Source organism: Rattus norvegicus, chromosome 5 (assembly GCF_021556685.1).
Source record: "Rattus norvegicus strain SHRSP/BbbUtx chromosome 5, alternate assembly SHRSP_T2T, whole genome shotgun sequence".
Lineage (NCBI taxonomy): Eukaryota > Metazoa > Chordata > Mammalia > Rodentia > Muridae > Rattus > Rattus norvegicus.
Window position 1 is genome coordinate 88,421,996 of NC_141538.1, and position 20,743 is coordinate 88,442,738.

The window sequence follows — 20,743 nt, forward strand, 5'->3', positions numbered from 1 at the left end:
TAGACAAGGAAGGGAGGCATTGTCTGACTTGCAACACTTTGCTGGTCTTCACTGATCTTCACCTGTAGAGACTTTATCGAGAAAAATGCTTTTCACGGAATTCTGGCTGCTGCTTCTTCTGCTTATCCAGTTACTGCTACTGATTCACAGTTGTTGTTTATGATTGTACTGGACTGCCACTACTGATTCATGTTTGGAAGCACCCCTAAGAACTACTCCTAAACAGGTCCAAGCTCCCTGTTGCCTATTAATCTTTCTTCTTGCCTGCCTTTGGTCAGTGGGCTGGAAGCAAGGTTGAAGCTTTTAAAAACCCTTTTTGAAGTAGGTTTTAAGCCTTCAAATTCAGTCGGCTCTCTGACTTCATTTGATATCTCTCTCTCTCTCTCTCTCCCTCTCTCTCTCTCTCACTCACTTATGCTTTCTTCATTTGATCTAAGCTTTTCAATCATTCCCACATGTTGTATCTCAATGTTCTGTCACTGTTTCTTGAAGTATCTCTCTTTTACTGTCTTAAGGTAGGCATAGGACTCATTTTTCCTATTGATCTCTGTTGAAATTCTGTCACCTTTTGCTTTCAATGGCATTGTGCATGGAAATGAACACAACTGATTTGTCTCCCCTTTGGTTTCTTGCCATTGTATTGCACATTTCAGTGGATATTCTTTTGTTTTTATGTATACTTGTCTATGTAGGAGATACAGTCTCTATAAACTCTACCTATCCATTGAACTACTGTACACAAAATAGTGTTTATTAAATATTCAGTATGTAATGAATGATTAGAGTCAAGTGGCAGAAAAATACTTTTTTTAGTATTAAAAGCAAGGCTTCAAGACAAGGGCACAGCAATCGGCCTAGTCACAGTTAAAAATGGAAATGGAAAATATGACATTACTCAGATGTTAGTCCCTGCATGGATTTTTACAGTGGGCTCAGTGCACAGCCAAGCTCTAATGTAGATGCTTTTGTCATAGGAATTGGAGATGTCTGAGTCTAAGGTAGGAGGCTCACTCTTTTTTGTTGTGCTTCTCCCTCCTGGATATATAATTCAATTGTATTTGTAACTAGATTGAGGTAATGAGACACTGTCATCAGCATTTATGCCCAATGTGCCTTCTATCTGATCCTAGATGGCTTTCATGTCTGCTTTTAGGGCCTAATGGTAAGTATGGCTGTGATAATAAATATGAGAGAAATAAAGAGCCAGTGGCACTAGCAGGATATCTCTAGGTATCACAGTGCCTGTGGTTTGCTAAGAACCTGAGAGCTGGCTCACCACTTGTACTGCAGAGCCAATTATCTCTGGATCACAAGCAGCAAGAATCCAGACCACATACCTTGACAAGTGCCACCACTCATTAGGATGATTACACACTCCAAAGGTTGCACCCATTGGAGGCTTTCATCTGTGAAATGACTGGAGCCTTTCTCTGTTTAGAGAAGACTCCACTCCCATGACTTCTGTCTGTCACCCTGCTCCACACAATCCATGTGAAAATCTACTTCAATTGAAAAAAATCACAAACCTAATAAGGAAGAATTTTTTGGGTCAAGATTTAGTGCTCCTCTCTGTGCATATGCTGTGTGACACAAGATCTCTAGACTTATTTGCAGAAGTGTCAGATGAGGTCAAAGGTCCCACCTGCCTTATCTCCTGAAGCTATAAGGATTACCATGGAGTTTTGTTTTGTTTTGTTTTGTTTTTGTTTTTTGTTTTGTCATGTTTAATGTCTTTAACCCAAATATAGTCAATGCAAAGCTACAAAATTTTAAAAATTGAAAATGTTATACTTGTGACACCAGGAGGTTAGTTCCATGTCTGAATTTTTAGTACAAGTTTAAGTCAAAATTCAAGTATATTAAAGATATTATATCAAATTTTCTTTGTGTATAAGCCATATTGAAGTACAAATAAATCCTGTATTTAAGATCCATGAGTGGTGTGTTACTATGCATTTTCAAATATTTTAATATTTTAAAACTATCCAACAACAAAAATTATCAAAAACCTGAAACACTAACACACCTAATCTTAAAATTTTTAGATAAGGGACATTCTATTTATACGTTTTACTACTTATAATTTGTCACTATATTATATAATATTCTGTGAGTTACATTTGTCTTACTATTCATACCTAATTCTGATAGATACATATAGGTTTAAATTCATGGTTAAACACATTTTTATTATTTAAAAATATACCATTGGTTCCAGATTCAGCATTTGTACTTTAAATCATGCTTCTTTGCAGCCCCTATACAAGCCTTCATTCTAGTGTTAGATTGTCAACGGGATAAGATTATCACACTAATATTTGACTATTAGACATGCTATCTCTCCCAGTTAGAACTTTAATAGGGAATTAAAGTTTTGCCGAAGAATGATACTAGCAACAAATGCTTACAAATAGTTACTTTAGAATTGGGAATTCAAAGAGAGAAGTCAGTTACCTATATGTCATTTTAAATGTTCAAAGATACTATATTTTCTTAAAAGACCATGTTAATGAGTTTATTTTCTATCACTTTTCACCAATTTCCATAGGTTCTATTTCTCTCTCTGTTCCTCCCCAGGAGCCAGATATGAAGCTCCTTACAAGCCCAAACTCAAAGGAGTAAGAACAAACTTGGATATGTATTCGATTATTAAAATGAAATGCTTATTTATTCCATGGGGTTCTTTTCATGTGCTGAATTCTACTAAACATTGGCTTATTGTTCAGAATTCCAACCTGAGACCCTACAAAACCTGGCTGTAATATAGCACAGTGAAGCCTGGCTCTCTCTCTCTCTCTGGAATTTATCAGAGAAACGGACCCTCCCTTTTAATCCTATTGCCTTTAGTTATGCTTTAGTCTTTCACTCTATAGCAAGTAGGGTCAGGGAAGCAATGTCCAAACGTCTTGCAGCACCATAATTCAATACATTCTCCATTGATTTCATTTCAATTAATCTTGATTCAATCCAATTTGCTATATTTCAATTCAATTATTTCCATTTAGTTTAGTAATTCCATTTCATTCAGCTTGAGTCAATTCAAATAAACTAAATTCCACTGACTCCAATCACATCTATGCATTCTGGGTGTCTTGAGCAATTTGTAGAGCTTGAGAATCTGGGACTGTGATGCAGGAAGCAAAGAAGAAGCAGGAGCTTCAACAACATCCTTACCTTAAACATAATAAAGTCGCCATGAGATTTCCTGGACCTTTGGAGAAGCTGTTAGATATTAAAAGACCATGAGATATGAAATAAAGTGAGACCTCAAAGCATAAGAACACACAATAGGCGCTGAATACTGTGAATGGATGAATTTAAACATTTATTGAATGATGTAAATAACTGAATAAATTTAAAAGAACTAAAGATGATCATCATCCCCCAAAGCAGCTTACTCTCTGCCAAATCATATCATATTCTGATTCATCTGAAAGAATTGAAGGTGCTGAACTAAGTAGCAGGATCTAAGCCTCAGGTCTGGAATCTTATGGGTCCTCCCTTCCTCCCATGCTTGTTACCCTGGTAGGCTTTCCTCATATTGCTCCTCTAAGGAGAAGAGCCGGGTGAACAATGCCCTGTGATTGGCTCTGGCAGATTCCCCCAAGTGCCGAGCAGCAGGTGAGCAGGTGGAGCTCTGATTGCAAGTCCTATGATGAGCTGAGAGGGATTGATTAGTTTGGGCCTCTTATGTTGAGTGGCTCCAAAATTCCCCAAGTGAACACTTCCCTCCCCTTGGCTTCTATCCCCAGAGCTCTGTGTTCTGCTTTCCACAGTAGGAGCCGCTTTCATCTGATGCTCCCCATTTCTATTCCTTTAAATTGATTAAAATTTTAGGAGTTTACAAAGAAGAAGAAACATATGTAGCTCTTACTACATACCTTAGAGAATACTCTAATATTTGTTGCATCCTCATGACAAGTCCCTTTTGAGATGGTTGTTTTCATCAGTCCCAGTTTCTAAGTGTCTCATTGCCTCAAAGTCACACAGTAAATAACTGTGAAAGTTTTCAAAGCTAGTGATATAATGCACATACTATAGGGTAACAGGCATTATGTATGTCAGCTTCCTCTCCTATATTCATCTGGCCTTAAAATAGCCTATCAGATGTATGTCCACTATACATGACCTTTGGGTATTTGCTAAGCTAACACCTAATTTTTTTTCTACCATGATTCTCTTATGAGCTCAGAACCAATTTAAATCAAGAAGCGGGGTTGGGATTTAGCTCAGTGGTAGAGCGCTTGCCTAGCAAGCACAGGGCCCTGGGTTCGGTCCCCAGCTCCAAAAAAAAAAAAAAAAAAAAATCAAGAAGCAATCGCTTCTTGGCCTTTGGGCTAAGATCAAGTGTAAATCAAGAAGCAAGCTACAATGCTGAACTCCTATCTATCCTGATGGACAATTTAACCAGCATGGCAGAGAATGGTTCACAACTAATGTGGTTAAACTCGAGCATATTAATCCTAGATCTAAGTGACCCAAATATAGAACCTGTAGATTGGCTTTGGTCTCACAAATTCCCAGAATACAGGGGCCCTATCAACCTACCAGTAAGCAAACAATGCCTAAGAGGTTCCCAGATTTATTTCCTCAAAATGCATTTACCAGTTGTCTGAGGCTCCTCTTTCACTTTTACAACAGCTAGTGAATTTTGACAGGTTCATCAAATATACTTAGACATCTTGGCTACCTATATCTTTCCAGTATTGGGCTTTTTAGGTTAGTTTAACAATAAAATAAAATAAATTGGAACAAATAGAAAGAGACTGCAATGGTGTTCAAGTTATGTAGAAGGAAGAAGTAGAGGGATCTAGTATACAGCACCTGAAATGTACCTAGGAATATTGTGTTATATAATAAAAATTTGTTATAATAGTAGATTGTTGTTGCTTTTACTATATGTGAGCATGCTGACAGAAACAAAGAGGGAAATGTTTGTAATTTCCTATATTTCCTATGTTGGATAATTCTGTGTCAACTGGAAACAAGTTAGAGTCACCTGAGAGGAAGAAATGCCAATTGAGAAAATCTCTCTGTAGAACATCTTGTAGACAAGTTTATAGAGCATTTCCTTAATTAGTATTTGGGAAAATATCTTTACTAATGCTACATCTGATAGAGGGCTAATAACTGAAATATACAAATAATTGAAGAATTTAAACTTCCGAAAACCAACAACCCAATTGAAAAATGGGCTAGAGAGCTAAACAGAATTTTCAACTGAGGAATCTCGAATGGCAGAGAAGGACCTAAAGAAATGTTCAACATCTTTAGTCAACAGAGAAGTGCAAATCAAAATGAGGCTGAGATTTTACCTTATACCAGTCACAATGGCTAACATTAAACACTCACGTAACAGCAGATGCTGGTGAGAATGTGGAGAAAGAGGAACAGTCCTACTTTACTGTGGGATTGCAATGTGGCATAACCACTCTCTAAATCAATCTGGAAGTTCCTCAGAAAATGGGACATAGCTCTACCTGAAGACCCACCATATCCCTGAAAAATGCTCCACCATATCACAGGCCTCACTTTTAAAATATGGTTTCAAAAAGTAAAACTCAGATGCTCATGAAGCCAGTAAGTAATTTTCTTCCTTTAGCCTTGGTTCCCCTGCTTTTTCTGATCACTCTATCTTGATGATAGTATTGTCACATAGTGGTGAACAGTTATACTAACATAATATTATCTCATGTCTGTATGACTCTTAAAAACTTCATGCCTCCAAAGGTAAATTGATTTTTTTAAACATGTTCAGATCTTGGTACAGACAAATAATTTTTGGAGGACATGGGAGATAGAGAACACCTCAGCGTTATACATAAGGAAACACCAAAGGAAAGGAAACAGAAGTAATATGGTTATTTATAATTTCTCCTCCTTTTATCATCATTTTTAAAGGGATCCAAGCAACAATTAGTAATATCACCCAAACATCCCCAAATCAGATTTGGTTTCAAGGAAAGCGCAGCCAGAGAGAGAGAGAGAGAGAGAGAGAGAGAGAGAGAGAGAGAGAGAGAGAGAGATGGATGCAGTCCAATACTCTAAATGCTGCTCTTCCCAAGCTAGTAAAGCAGCTTATTTAGCCCAGTATGTAGCCACCTTAATGTCCTAAAAAACAGAGGCCTGCTGCTGGGAATTATCTTTGGTGATGAAGAGTGTACAGAGAATGAGCAGGTTTCTAAGATGATGGGAAAAGCAACAGGAATGGGATGGTTATGGAAGGAAAAGAGTTCCTCTGGTAGGATGAGGAGGTGGTTGGCTTAGAGATACAAGGGGAGTGTATAGGTTTTCAGAAACATAGAAACTAGAGGCATAAATATCAAGTTAGTTTTATAAATGAGAAAATAATTTAGAAGAAGAGGGAATTAAGAAGATTGGAAAACTGAAAGTCTCCCCCACAGTAATGATTTTAGCATTTCCATCACAGAGATCAATGCCTCTGGGACTGTGGAGTATAAGTGCTCTTTCTTTTCTTTGGAAACAGTAAAGTGAGCTTCTAAGAAAGAAAAATCTTCCTGAACTTTACACAAAAAACTGGGTTAAGAGTAGTACTTTGAGCCAGGAGTCAAGATCTTTTATTTTGTCTCTTTTAGCCACAGAAAGCCAGAGAACAGATTAGCCTCAACTTGATTCTCATAATAATGCCTTTCCTCTGTGATAACAAGGGTGAGCCAATTGTCAGAAGTTTGAGCACACTTGTCTTTGAAAATAAGAAAAATAGGGGCGAAAATGTGAAAATAAATTAGAAAAGATGAAATTTTATATTGGAAAATATCTGATGCTATTGAAGGAGCAAGTGTCCCAAAGGATAAAGTAAATTTCCAGATTCTGGATGGTCAGTTTATGTAAAGAAATGAGCAAGAGCAAATTGCTCTGCAGGAATAGTCTTTCTTTCTTATCCAAGGCTAGAGGAAGCATCCAGCATCAAAATATCCCCTGCAGATTATTCAACTTCCTCAAACACCCATTGCTTTATATGTAAGATACATGTAAAAATAATTATTTTTGTTGTTGACTTGGTAATTAAACATAAAATAATTAACATAGGCACATTCACAATTTCCCTCTTTGAAAAGAACCTGAGATATACAACAAGCCTTTTTAGTTCTAGATCCCGGGATAAAACTCCACCTTAAGTTAACATTATACAATTGGGGGTGGGTTCCAATTCCTAATTTCTCTAAGTATATATTACTGAACACACATCTTGTTCACTATATTCTCTTTATATTGACCATTACCTTAGTATATAACTCTGGACTATCAATGACCTTTTTTCCAACACAAATTGACTCAGAATGTACATAACCTAACTCACTGAGTTATCACCTGGAATCTTCAAGTAAGGAGGAAAGGAAAAGGAATGAGTCTCAATCTCTCTCTGGTAGAATGTAGTCATCAAACATGACAGATGTGAATGAGGATGTATAGATTCTCTGAATCATGGAGGAAGCCACTACAAGCCAATGGGAGTGATATGCAAAGATGAAAGACAAAAGAGAGGCAATTCTGGCTAAATAAATGGAGTCCTTGATTTCAAGCATCTCTAGCATCCAGATATACACTTGTCAAAAAGTTTGAAGGATGATGCAGTTTCCTTTTGCATTAGCTTATCTTGCCTAAGGTAATTTTTTGTCTAAGGGTTTATCTCCACTGACTATACCAGGTGATAATTAAGTCTTCTTAATATGAATCTGCTTTTACTCTAAACATTTATAGAATATGTGGTTGTACTCTCATCAGGTGGTCCTAAGGCTTAATGATAGAAGAAACAGAAGATTCTGGGATAAGCCACTCAAACGAATTTCTAACATGTTCTTTACAACTTTTTCCCTCTGACTTAGCCCCTATTTTTACAATAATCCTACAATTAAACAGAATTTTATTTTTGTATTGACTACTTTACTGGATGCTGTGACAAAATATTGAGCAAGAATTAATTTAAAAAGAATGTAGCTTTCTCTATTTCTCCCAGACCCCAAATTTCAGTCGAAGTGGAAACTTTAGGGTTCTGTGGAAAGTCGGTTAGATGATGTTTTGCTGGGGCAAACACATGAAGGAATGTTTTGCTGAAGTGGACACAGGTGAAATACTAAGGCAAACTTATCAGGGAACATTAAGCTGAATCAGACACAGGTAAAAGTATGTTCTGCTAAATCAAACATGTTACAGGACACGTGATGAAGGATTCTTTGCTAATGACACAGATGTGTTGGTGCTCCTTACATTGTATAATAGAGATGCATTTGTCAGAATTTCATAGAGAAATAGATGACAAAAAAACTTTGGTGGTGCGCTGCAGTATATTGACACTTCTAAGGACTCAGGCTGATTGGCAGAGTGATAACAACTGAGACAGACATACATCCTATGCCAAGACACATGCTGAGGCATGACACATGCTGAGGCATGACACATGCTGAAGCAAGACACGTGGAGGACATGTAGTGTTGGGAGTGTATAAACAGGACTCAATGGACAGTGATGGAGACTGAGCTTGGCTTGCTGGTAGAGCTAGCTATGCAACATTTGTGTCTCATGTATTTGTTGATCTTCAATTCCCTGAGAGAGACCAGCCAAGAACTTTTCCTGGTGTTCCTCCTGGTCCCCCTTGTCGACTTGTGCTAAGGCAGAAGCCTGGCTGTTTCTGCTAGGTAGTGCCACCATTGCTGCTATCCTGACTGTACTGACCTGGACTGCCTGTATATCCATAAAGTATTTGCAAGTGGACCAAGCTGCCAGTGCTAATCTGTGAACTGAACTGTTGGTTTCCAGACAACATGGATTTGTTGCTCCAAAGACCCTTTCTAAAGTGATCCACTCCTTCCATATTCTTTTTTCCCACTATCTCTGATGAGTGGTGGGCTAAAAGGGAGGTTAAGGCATTTAAAAACCATCATTAGATATGGGTTTTGAAAAATTTACAGTTACACTCAGGCTCATCCCTAGTGCTACAACAGCAACAGCTATAGTCTCCCTTGTCTCCTCCATTTCTCCTATGGGTCCTACAAACCATTGCGTTCTGTCCTCCCTCTCCACTCAATAATGTGCCCATCTCCAACTCCAGCAGACATCCTCTGCTCAAACACAGACCAAGCCTTCCCGAAGACTAGATACCCTGTCTGCATGCATACCTTCATCATGCTCTTTGTTTCACTAGGACCAGTGCTTCGATCTCATCTCTAGCACTGCAAGAAATCATAAGCTATGCCTTCCTTTCCCCCTGCCAACCTCTCCTATGAACCCAATGAGCCAGCTCTTCCTACTTTCCTTCCCCTGACTTTTCATTGTATCCTAGACTCCAATACCAGCAGGTATTCCCTGTGAATATACCATCCATGAAGTCCAGTAAATCAAGCAATAGCCAGCCATACTAACCAAGGAACAACACGCCAACCCAACTAAGACAAACTAAGAAGTCAGCACCTAGACCTAAAACCTTCCCAAACCATGATGCCTGGGGGCCTGCATGACAACACAACCTATCACAGCCAGGACATAGGTTTCTACTAGTGCTCGCCTGTCCTACCACAGAAGTCCCTGAATAATCCAATATAGCTGAAACTCTCAAAAAAATATTAAAACGAAGTATATGAAGATGATAGCAATCTTTAAAAAGGAAATCAATAAATCCCTTGAAGAAATCCAGGAAAATACAATTTGAGGAAATTAAAATAAATCCTTTTAAAAATCCCAAAAAATCCAATAGTAGAAGGACATGAATAAATGTTCATGTTCAAAGCCTGCAAATGTAATTAGAAGCAATAAAAAAACTGAAAAGGGAATTCTGAAAATTAATAATTTAGATATTTGAATGAGAATGATAGAAGGAAACTTTACTAATAGAATACAAAATATGTAAGAGATAATCTCAGATGATACACTAGAAAGAGAAGAAATGGATCCATCAATTAAAGAAAATGTTAAATCAAAGTAGCTCCTGACACGTAATATCCACATAATCTGGAACACTGTGTAACGACCAAATGTAAGAATAATAGGAAGAGAGAAAGTGAGAGAATCTGAGCAGAATGACCCTGAACATATTTTCATCAAAACCACAGGGAAAAAAACTTATCTCAAAGAAACAGATGCCTATAGAGAAACAAGAAGCATACAGAGCACAAAATATATTTGGCCAGAAATGTAAGTGTCAAACTTACTTTCCATAATAGTCAAAACACTTCCTATGCAGTATAAAGAAAAATATTAAAAACTTGCAAAAGAAAAAGAACGAATAGTAAATAAAGGCAGATCTATATGAATTTCAGCTGACCTATTATGGAGAATCTAAAAGTCAGAAGGGTCTTTGACAAATGTGCTACAAATTCTAAGAGATATCAGCGCAAACTACTATAAATTAAAAAAGCATATATTAAGAAAATACAATATTCCATGATCAAAACAAATTTTAATAAATGTAGACCTAAAGATGCTACTAGAAGGGAAATTGCAACTCAAGGACATTAACTACACCAAAGAAGGCACAAGAAATACATAACCTCACGCACACAAAACCAAAAGAAAGAAAACATAAAGAGAGAGAGAGAGAGAGAGAGAGAGAGAGAGAGAGAGAGAGAGCGCCACCATTACCATCACTATAACAACAAAGTAACAGTAATCAACAATTAGTGTTTCTTGATACTTCTCAATTCCCCTGGCCAGCCCCGATCAAAATAAAGACTCAAAGTAATAGAATGGGTGAAAACTCAGGATCTATGCTTCTGCTATATCCAAGAAATAAACCTCAACATCACTGAGATATTATCTTGGGTTGTAATGTTGAAAGAAAGTTATTCAAAGCAAAAAGACCTAAGAAGCATGGTAGTGAATTCATTTTAACAGATAGTAAAATAGACTTCAAACAATTAATCAAAAGAGGTCAGGAAGGATACTACATACTGATCAAAGGAAAAAAATACACCAAGATCACATTTCAATTCCTAATATCTATACCCTAAACACTAGAGCACCTACTTTTCTTTTCTTTTTTATTTTTTTGAAAGGCTGAAGAAAAATCACTATGTTTTCTTTGATATTTTTCAGAACCTATTCCCTCACCCCTACGCAATATATCTTTTGGTCATTGTTCTAGAAGCTTTGTCTTACCATAAATTTAACTACTTTTTTTACAGGTGCCTTCAAAGTCACATATGTACAAAGGATTTATTCATTTTTAAAATTTCTTGTGGTTTATTTTATTTATTTCCATTTCAGATGTTATCCCACTTCCTGGATTCCCTTCTACCCTTCCAAACTAACTGAAAGGCATAGAATACCCAAATAAGGAAAACAAGAAACAGAAAGGGGGCATAAAAACAGACACCAAAGAAATCCAGAGAATCATAAGGATATACTTTAAAAACAGCTCTCCACAAAATTGGGAAAACAGAAAAAGGAGGGGGCAGTAACTTTTCTGGCTAGGTAACATTTATGAATGTTAAATAAAGGTGACATAATCAATTTAACATAATTATAATTCTTAGTGAAATAGATGTATTCATTAAAATTCTCTCAGCTAAAAAAATGCCTAGAGCCAGATGGTTTTAATGCAGAATTTTATTAGAACTTTTAAGACTATCAAAGATTACTTAAAGCCAATACTCCTCAAATCATTTGACAAAATGCAAACAGAAAGAACATTGTTTAATTTATTTTATGAAACTATAGTTACTCTAATACTGAAACCACATAAACATCCAAAAAAAGAAAGAGCAATACAGACCAATGTTCCTTATGAACATCAATGTAAAAACAGTCAATAAAATTCTTGCAGACCAGCTGTGATGTACAGGTACCCAGAAGACTTGGGACTGAAACTCTTCCCCAACTCATGAATGCCAGCACCTACATGGGGGTAGATAAGCCTGTCTCACCCTTGTTCTCAACAGCACAGTCTGCAGGGCTCTCAGGTGATCTGCTACAGCTAGGGCTACATATTCCCCAAGAGATCTTCTGTAATACAGGGAAACAGAAAAAAAGGCTCCAGACAGAGATACCCAGGCAAGATAACACCAGAGATAAACAGATAGCAGATGATGAGACGCAATTGCAATACCGTGTGCAACAGAAGTCAATGTACTTTGACACCATCAGGACCCAGCTCTTCCACCAGATACCCCAATACACCTAAAAAACATGATGCTGACCTAAAATCCTATCTCAAGAAGGTAATGGAGAAATTTAACTCACTTAAATAAATACAGGATAACACAGTTAAATAGGTAGAAGTCCTTAAAATGGAAACAAATAAATTCCTTGAAGAAATTAACAGAAAAACACAATTTCACAAAAAGGTGAAGGAATAGTCAAAGACTGAAAAAAGGAAGTAGAAAAAAATAAAGAAATCACAAACAGAGGCAAGCCTATAAATGGAAAACCTAGGAAAGTAACTAGGAGCTACAAATGACTAACAGAAGAGATGGAAGAAAGAATCTCGGGCATATAATATACCATAAAAGATACTGACAAAACAGTCAAAGAAAAAGCAAAGCAAAAAACTCCTATCAAAAGTCAAAACAAACATACAAATGAACAAAACAGAAAATCCAGGAAAGAATGAAAAGTCCAAAACTAAGAATAATAGGAATAGAAGAGAGCAAGAATACCAACTCAGAGGACCAAAAAACATCTTCAACAAAATCATAGAAGAAAACTTTCCCAACCCAATCAAAGAGATGGCCATAAAAGTGCAAGCCGTCAGAACCCCAATTAGATTGGATCAGAAAAAAAATCCTTCCTCCACATAGTAACCAAAACACTAAATGCTTAGAACAAAGCCAGAATATTAAAAGCTATAAGGGAAAAGGTCAAGTTACATATAAACATATAGGCAGACCTATCAGCATTACACCATACTTTTCAACAGAGACTATGAAAACCAGAAGATCCTAGGCAGATGTCATACAGACCCTAAGGGGACAAGAATGCCAGCCCAGGTTACTATATCAAGCAAAACTTTCAATTAACATAGATGGTGAAACCAAGACATTCCATGACAAAACCAAATTTACACAATATCTTTACACAAATCCAGCCCCACAAAGGATAATAGATGGAAAACTCCAACACAAGAAGGGGAACTACACCCTAGAAAAAGCAAGAAAGTAATCTTGCAACAAACCCAAAAGAAGATAAACATACACACGAACATAATTCCACCTTTAACAACAAAAATAAAAGGAAACAACAATCACAGACTGGATATGTAAAGAGGACCTAGCATTTTGCCGCATACAGGAAACACAATTCAGTGACAAAGACAGACACTACCTCAGAGTAAAAGACTGGAAAACAATTTTCCAAGCAAATGATCTGAAGGAAAAAACCGGAGTGGCCATTCCAATATCCAATAAAATTGACTTTCAACCTAAAGTTATCAAAAACTATAAGGAAGTACATACACTTCTTATTCATCAAAGGAAAAATACACCAAGATGAACTCTCAATCCTGAATATCTATGCTCTAAATGTAAGAGCACCTACATTTATAAAAATACCTTACTAAAGCTCAAAGCACACATTGCACCTCACACAGTAAGAGAGGGAGACTTCAATACCCCACTCGCAGCAATGGACATATCATGGAAACAGAAATTAAACAGAGCCATAGAGAAACTAACAACTTATAAACCAAATTGATTTAACAAATATCTACAGAACATTTCATCACCAAATAAAAGAATATACCTTCTTCTCAGTACCCTTTGGTACCTTCTCAGCACTGTTTTGACCTGCTTCAAAATTGACCATATAATTGGTCACAAAACAGGCCAAAAATACAAGGAGATTAAAATAATCCCATGCATCCTAACAGATCACCACTGACTAATAACAGCAAAACACTTACCTAAACATAATAAAAGCAATATAAAGAAAACCAACAGCCAATATGAAATTAAATGTAGAGACAGATCCCACTAAAATTAGAGAGAAGATAAGGTTACCTGCTCTGTACATATTTATTCAATATAACACTCAGTTTTGATAGAGCGATAAGACAACAAATGGAGACCAAGTGGATACAAATTGGAAAAGAAAATGTCAACGTTTCACTATTTCCATGTGATATGAGAATATATGTAAGAGACCCCCAAAATATCTACCAGAGAACTTCTAAAGCTGATAAACAACTTCAGAAAAGTGGCTAGTTATATTAGGTCAAACTAATCAGTAGCCTTTCTTTATACAAATGATAAACAGGTTGACAAAGAAATTAGGGAAACAATACCCTTTACCATAGCCACAAACAGTATGAAAGATCTGTATGGCAAGAACTTGAAATCCCTGTGTAAAATTTGATGAAAACCTCAGAAGATGAAAAGGTCTCCCATGCTCATGGATTGGTAGATTTGACATAGTAAAAATGTCCTTCATACAAAAATCGATCTACAGATTCAATGCAATTTCAAGATTCCAACACCATTCTTCACAGACATGGAATGAACAATCCTCAACTTCATATGGAAATATAAAATCCCAGGATAGTGGAAAAAATTCTTAACAATAAAAGAACTTCTGGGAGAATCACCATCCCTGTCCTCAAGTTGTATTTTAGAGCAATAGTGATAAAAACCACATGGTATTAATACAGAGACAGACAGATTGATCAGTGAAGTAAATTGAAGATCCAGATATAAAGCCACACATTTATGGACACTTGATTTTCGACCAAGAAGCCAAAAATTTACAATAAAAAAAGCATACTTCATAAAAGGTGCTAGTCCAACCATGGATGTCTGTATGTAGGAAAATGAAAATAGATCCATATTTATCATCTAACAAAAAGCACACATCCAAATGGATCAAGGAACTCAACATAAAATAAGATACACTGAATCTTATAAAATAGAATGTGGGGACGATCCTGGAACTCATTGGCATGACAGGAAATTTCCTAAACAGAACTCCAATGACTCAGGCTCTAAGATCAACAACTGATAAATGGGACCTCATGAAACTGAAAAGCTTCTCTAAGGCAAACAACACAGTCAATAGGACAAATTGGCAAACTACAGATTGAGAAAATATCTTCAGCAACCCCACATCTTGAAGAGAATGAGGTATCTTGTCCTGTCTCTGCATTAATCCTTGCCTTGCACTCCTTTGTCTCTGCACCAAGCAAAAGGGACCAGCACTCCTTAGCCACACACACACATACACACACACACACCTTCCTATAGGCAGATGCTGGCTTGAGAGCACAGGAAAGGCAACTTACCCTAGTTTCAGCATCACAGAAACTTGCCCTCCTTCTCTTGATTAACAACCAGCATTTCTCCAGTGTGATGGCTTCTGCCCTTGAAGGAGACAGGAGCCAATACCCTTGAAGTGATAAAAGCACACTCTCGGACTATGGGAAAAAGGCAATTAAGTATTCTTAGACAGCTGTGACCATTGTGTACAATACAGTAGCTTCTGACAATGAAATGACTTACTTCTTCCCAGGTCAGGAAAGTCCTTTTCCAGCTGCATGGTTCTGCCCTTCTGTCTTAGCAAATGTTATCAGGTTTGAAGGGTGGTACTCCTTTACCCCTCCCTAATCATGTAATTCCATAGCTCAAGAATCTGTTTATGCATGCACCTATATATTATCTCAAGCCCCTGGATATGAGAATTCCATTCTTAACTTTCGGAGTAGGGAAGGCTTGTGATTCAGGTTAGGTCCATATAATAAAGACTCTCTTTATTTCACCTCACACCAGTGAGAATGGCTAAGATCAAAAACTCAGGTGACAGCAAATGCTGGCGAGGATGCAGAGAAAGAGGAACACGCCTCCATTGTTGGTGGGATTGCAGACTGGTAAAACCATTCTGGAAATCAGTCTGGAGGTTCCTCAGAAAATTGGACATTGAACTGCCTGAGGATCCAGCTATACCTCTCTTAGGCATATGCCCAAAAGATGCCCCAACATATAAAAAAGACACGTGCTCCACTATGTTTATCGCAGCCTTATTTAAAATAGCCAGAAGCTGGAAAGAACCCAGATGCCCTTCAACAGAGGAATGGATACAGAAAATGTGGTACATCTACACAATGGAATATTACTCAGCTATCAAAAACAAAGACTTTATGAAATTTGTAGGCAAATGGTTGGAACTGGAAAATATCATCCTGAGTGAGGTAACCCAATCACAGAAAAACACACATTGATAAGCACTCATTGATAAGTGGCTATTAGCCCAAATGCTTGAATTACCCTAGATGCCTAGAACACATGAAACTCAAGACGGATGATCAAATTGTGAATGCTTCACTCCTTTAAAAGGGGAATAAGAATACCCTTGGCAGGGAATAGAGAGGCAAAGATTAAAACAGACACAGAAGGAACACCCATTCAGAGCCTGCCCCACATGTGGCCCATACATATACAGCCATCCAATTAGACAAGGTGGATGAAGCAAAGAAGTACATGCCGACAGGAGCCCGATGTAGATCGCTCCTGAGAGACACAGCCAGAATACAACAAATACAGAGGTGAATGCCAGCAGCAAACCACTGAACTCAGAATAGGACCCCCGTTGAAGGAATCAGAGAAAGAACTGGAAGAGCTTGAAGGGACTCGAGACCCCATATATACAACAATGCCAAGCAGCCAGAGCTTCCAGGGACTAAGCCACTACCTAAAGACTATACATGGACTGACCCTGGACTCTGACCTCATAGGTAGCAATGAATATCCTAGTAAGAGCACCAGTGGAAGGGGAAGCCCTGGGTCCTGCTAAGACTGAACCCCCAGTGAACTAGATTGTTGGGAGGAGGGTGGCAATGGGGGGAGGATGGAGAGGGGAACACCCATAAAGAATGGGAGGAAGAGGGGTTAGGGGGATGTTTGCCCGGAAACCGGGAAAGGGAATAACACTCGAAATGTATATAAGAAATACTCAAGTTAATAATAAAAAAAAAAGACTCTCTTTGTTCTTCATTGGACTCACAATTCCTGGTAGTCGCCTGGGGTTCTGCAAACTGGGCATAACATTCTGATCGAGGGCTAATATCCAAAACATTTAAAAAACTCATGAAGCTAACCTCCAAAAAAAATAAAATAAAATGACCCAGTTCAAAAATGGGGTACAGAGCTAAACAGAGAATTCTCAACTGAGGAATCTTGAATGACTGAGAGGCACCTAAAGAAATTTTCATTAGGATTTTATTCGAAATCCTTAGTGATCAGGGAAATTCAAATCCTAACAACCCTAAGATTCCACATCACCCCAATCAGAAAGGCTAAAATAAAAACCTCAAGGGAAAGCAGATGCTGTTGGGCATGTGAAGAAAGAACACTCCCCCATTGTTGGTGGGATTGCAAACTGCACAACTACTCTGGAACTCAATCTAGTTGTTCCTTAGGAAATTGAAATAGACCTACCTGAAGACTCAGATATACCACTCTTGTGCATATGCCCAAAAGATACCCCATCATACCACATGTGGATTGCTGTATGATGTTTATAGTGGCCTTGTTCGTAATAGCCAGAAGCCAGATGTCCTACAGCAGAAGAGGGAAACAGAAAATGTGGTAATTTACATAATGGAATACTACTCAGCTATTAAAAATGAGAACCTTGTGAATTTTACATGCAAATGTATGTAACTAGAAAATATAATCCTGAGTGAGGTAACCCAGACCCAAAAAGACATACATAGTATGTAATCACTGATAATTTGATATTAACCCCAAAAGCTCAGAATACCCACAACTCACATACCTTATGAAGTTTAACCAGAAGGAAAACCAAAGTGTGGATTCTTTTTTTTGGGGGGGGGGTTCTTTTTTTCGGAGCTGGGGACCGAACCCAGGGCCTTGCGCTTCCTAGGTAAGCGCTCTACCACTGAGCTAAATCCCCAACCCCCAAAGTGTGGATTCTTTAATCCCATTTGGAAGGGGGAACAAAGCAATCTTGGGAGGTAGAGGGAGGGAGGGTTCCGGGTGGGAGAGGGAACGTGAGGGGAAAAGGGAGAAGGTTCAGGTATGGGAAGAGACAGGAGAGAAGTCCAGAAGGCTAGGAGAGACGCAATGGGAATGTCGTTAACTGAAATACCCAAAAGAGGGGAGATGGAACCTGAGAGACCACCTCTAGTAGATAGGTGAGGCAAGAGGTCACATGCCCATGTCAAATTTTTTTATCCAGAATTGTTCTTATCTAAAGGAAATATAGGGACAAAAATATGGAGCAGAGACTGAAGGAAAGGCAATCCAGAGACCCCCATCTTGGGATTCAACTCATCCACAGACTTCTTGCAGACAGAAGCCAAGTCTATCTGCCTTCATGCTCTGCCAGGATCTGACTAAGACAGATGCAGATATTCACAGCCAACTACTGGATTGAGCTCCAGGTACCCTAATGGAAGTGTTAGGAAAGGATTGAAGGAGCTATAGGGACTGCCACCCCAAGAACAAGTGTATCAACTAACCGGACCTCTCTGAGTTCCATTTGGCTAAATCACCAACAAAAAAGTTTATATAGATGGGTTCATGACTCCTGCTACATATGTAGCAATGGATTGCCGTATCTGGCATCAATGGAAGGGGAGGCTATTGATCCTGTGGAGGCTTGTTGCCTCAGTGAAGCAGGATGCTAGAGGGATGAGGCAGAAGTGGCTGGGTGGGTGGGTATACTTTATTAGAATCAAAGAGGAGTAGGGATGGGATAAGGTCTTTTCAGAGAGGAGACTAGGAAGGTGGACAACCTTTGAAATGTAAATAAATAAAGTAATAAAAACGTTCTCGCAAACTGAATTTATGAATACATAAAAACAAACAAACAAGAACAACAAATTTTACCATGACCAAGAAAGATTCAATCAGGGTTGATTCAACATACAAAAACGAATGGATATGATCCATTATATAAAGAAACTGAAACAAAGAAAAAGAGTACAGTCTTCCCTTTACATGCAAAAAAAAAAAAAGCTGTGTGAAAATTCAAAATCTCATCACAATAAAAGTCCTGGAGAGATTAGGAATACAAGGAACATATCTATGAATAATAAAAGCATTTCACAGCAAGCCTATAGCTATCAACATCAAAATACAGGGAGAGAATTTCAAAGCAATTCCATTAAACTTAGGAACAAGACAAGTTTGTCTGCTCTCTGTATATATGTTCAATATATTACGTTAAGTGTAGCTACTGCAAAAAGACAAATGAAGGAGATTAAGTAGATTCGAATTGGAAAGGAAGATGTCAAAGTATTATTATTTGCAGATGATATGATAGTATAGAAAATAAACTCTAAAAATTCCTCCTAGGAAGTCACACAGTTGATAAATAACTTTCAGTGAAGTGATTGGATATACGAATTTAAAAAAAGAAAAACAAACAAAAGAAAAGAAACAAAACAAAACAGTCCTCCTATATACAAATTATAAACTGAGAAATAAATCAAGAAAACAGCACCTTGTACAATAGCCTTAAATAATATAAAATATCTTGGGGAAATTCTAGCCAAACAAGTGAAAGACTTGTATGATTAAAAACTCCAAGTAGTCAATGGAAGGAATTAAAAAAGATCTCAGAAGATGAAAAGATCTCCCCTGTTCATGAATTAGGATTAACATAGTCATAATGGCTAACTTACAAAAAGCAATCTACAGATTCAATGCAATCTCCATAAAAATACAAACAAAATTCTTTAAAAATTTGGAAAGGACAATTCTCAACTTCATGTGTAGAAACAAAAAACTCAGGATAGTTAAAAACAATCTTGGTCAATACAAAAACTGCTGTAGGTACCACAATCCCTGATTTCAAACTGTGCTACACAGCTGTAGTGAAATAAAAACAAAAACAAAAAACCCCCAAATTTTATGTATTGGCATGTAAACAGACACATTGATCAATGGAATTTAATGAAAGGCCCAGACAAAACCCCCATAAACCTACATCCACCTGATTTTTGATAGAATTCACCAGAAATTCGTACACACACACACACACACACACACACACACACACACACACACATACACACACACATACACACACACACACACACACACACACACAGAGAGAGAGAGAGAGAGAGAGAGAGAGAGAGAGAGAGAGAGAGAGACAGCCTCTTTGACAAATGGTGCTCCCCAAAGTGGATATCTTCATGCAGAAGAAAGTAAATAGATTCATATTTATCACTTTATACAAAATGCAAGTCCAAGTAGATAAAAGACCTCAACATAAAATCAATACACTGTGCCTGATAGAAGAGAATGTGGAGAACAGCCTTTAACACATTGGCATACGAAACTAAGTTTTGATTGGAACATAAATAGTACAGGCACTAAGATCAACAATTAATAAATGGGGCCTTATGAAACAGAGAAGGGTCTGTAAGGCAAAGGATACTGTCAATTGGAAAAAGGAGGAGTAGCCTCCAGAATAGAAAAGGGTTTTCCAACTCATATCCAACAGAGAACTAATATCTGAAATATATAATGAAATCAAGCTACTATGTCTAAAAACAAATAATGCCTCTATAAAGTTCTCAATAGAAGAAACTCAAGTGCTGGAGAAACACTTAAATAGTCAAAATCCGCTTAATCACCAGGGAGATGCAAATCAAGCTACTTTGAGATTTTACATCTACTACAATAGCTAAGATCAGTAAAATTGTGACACCTCATCAAGGTATGTATGTGAATCAAGGAGAAATACATATGGAGATTTCCCAGAAATTTGGGAATTGCTCTACTTCAAGACCCAGCTATACCTTCTTGGTCATATACTCAAGGACACTGCACCC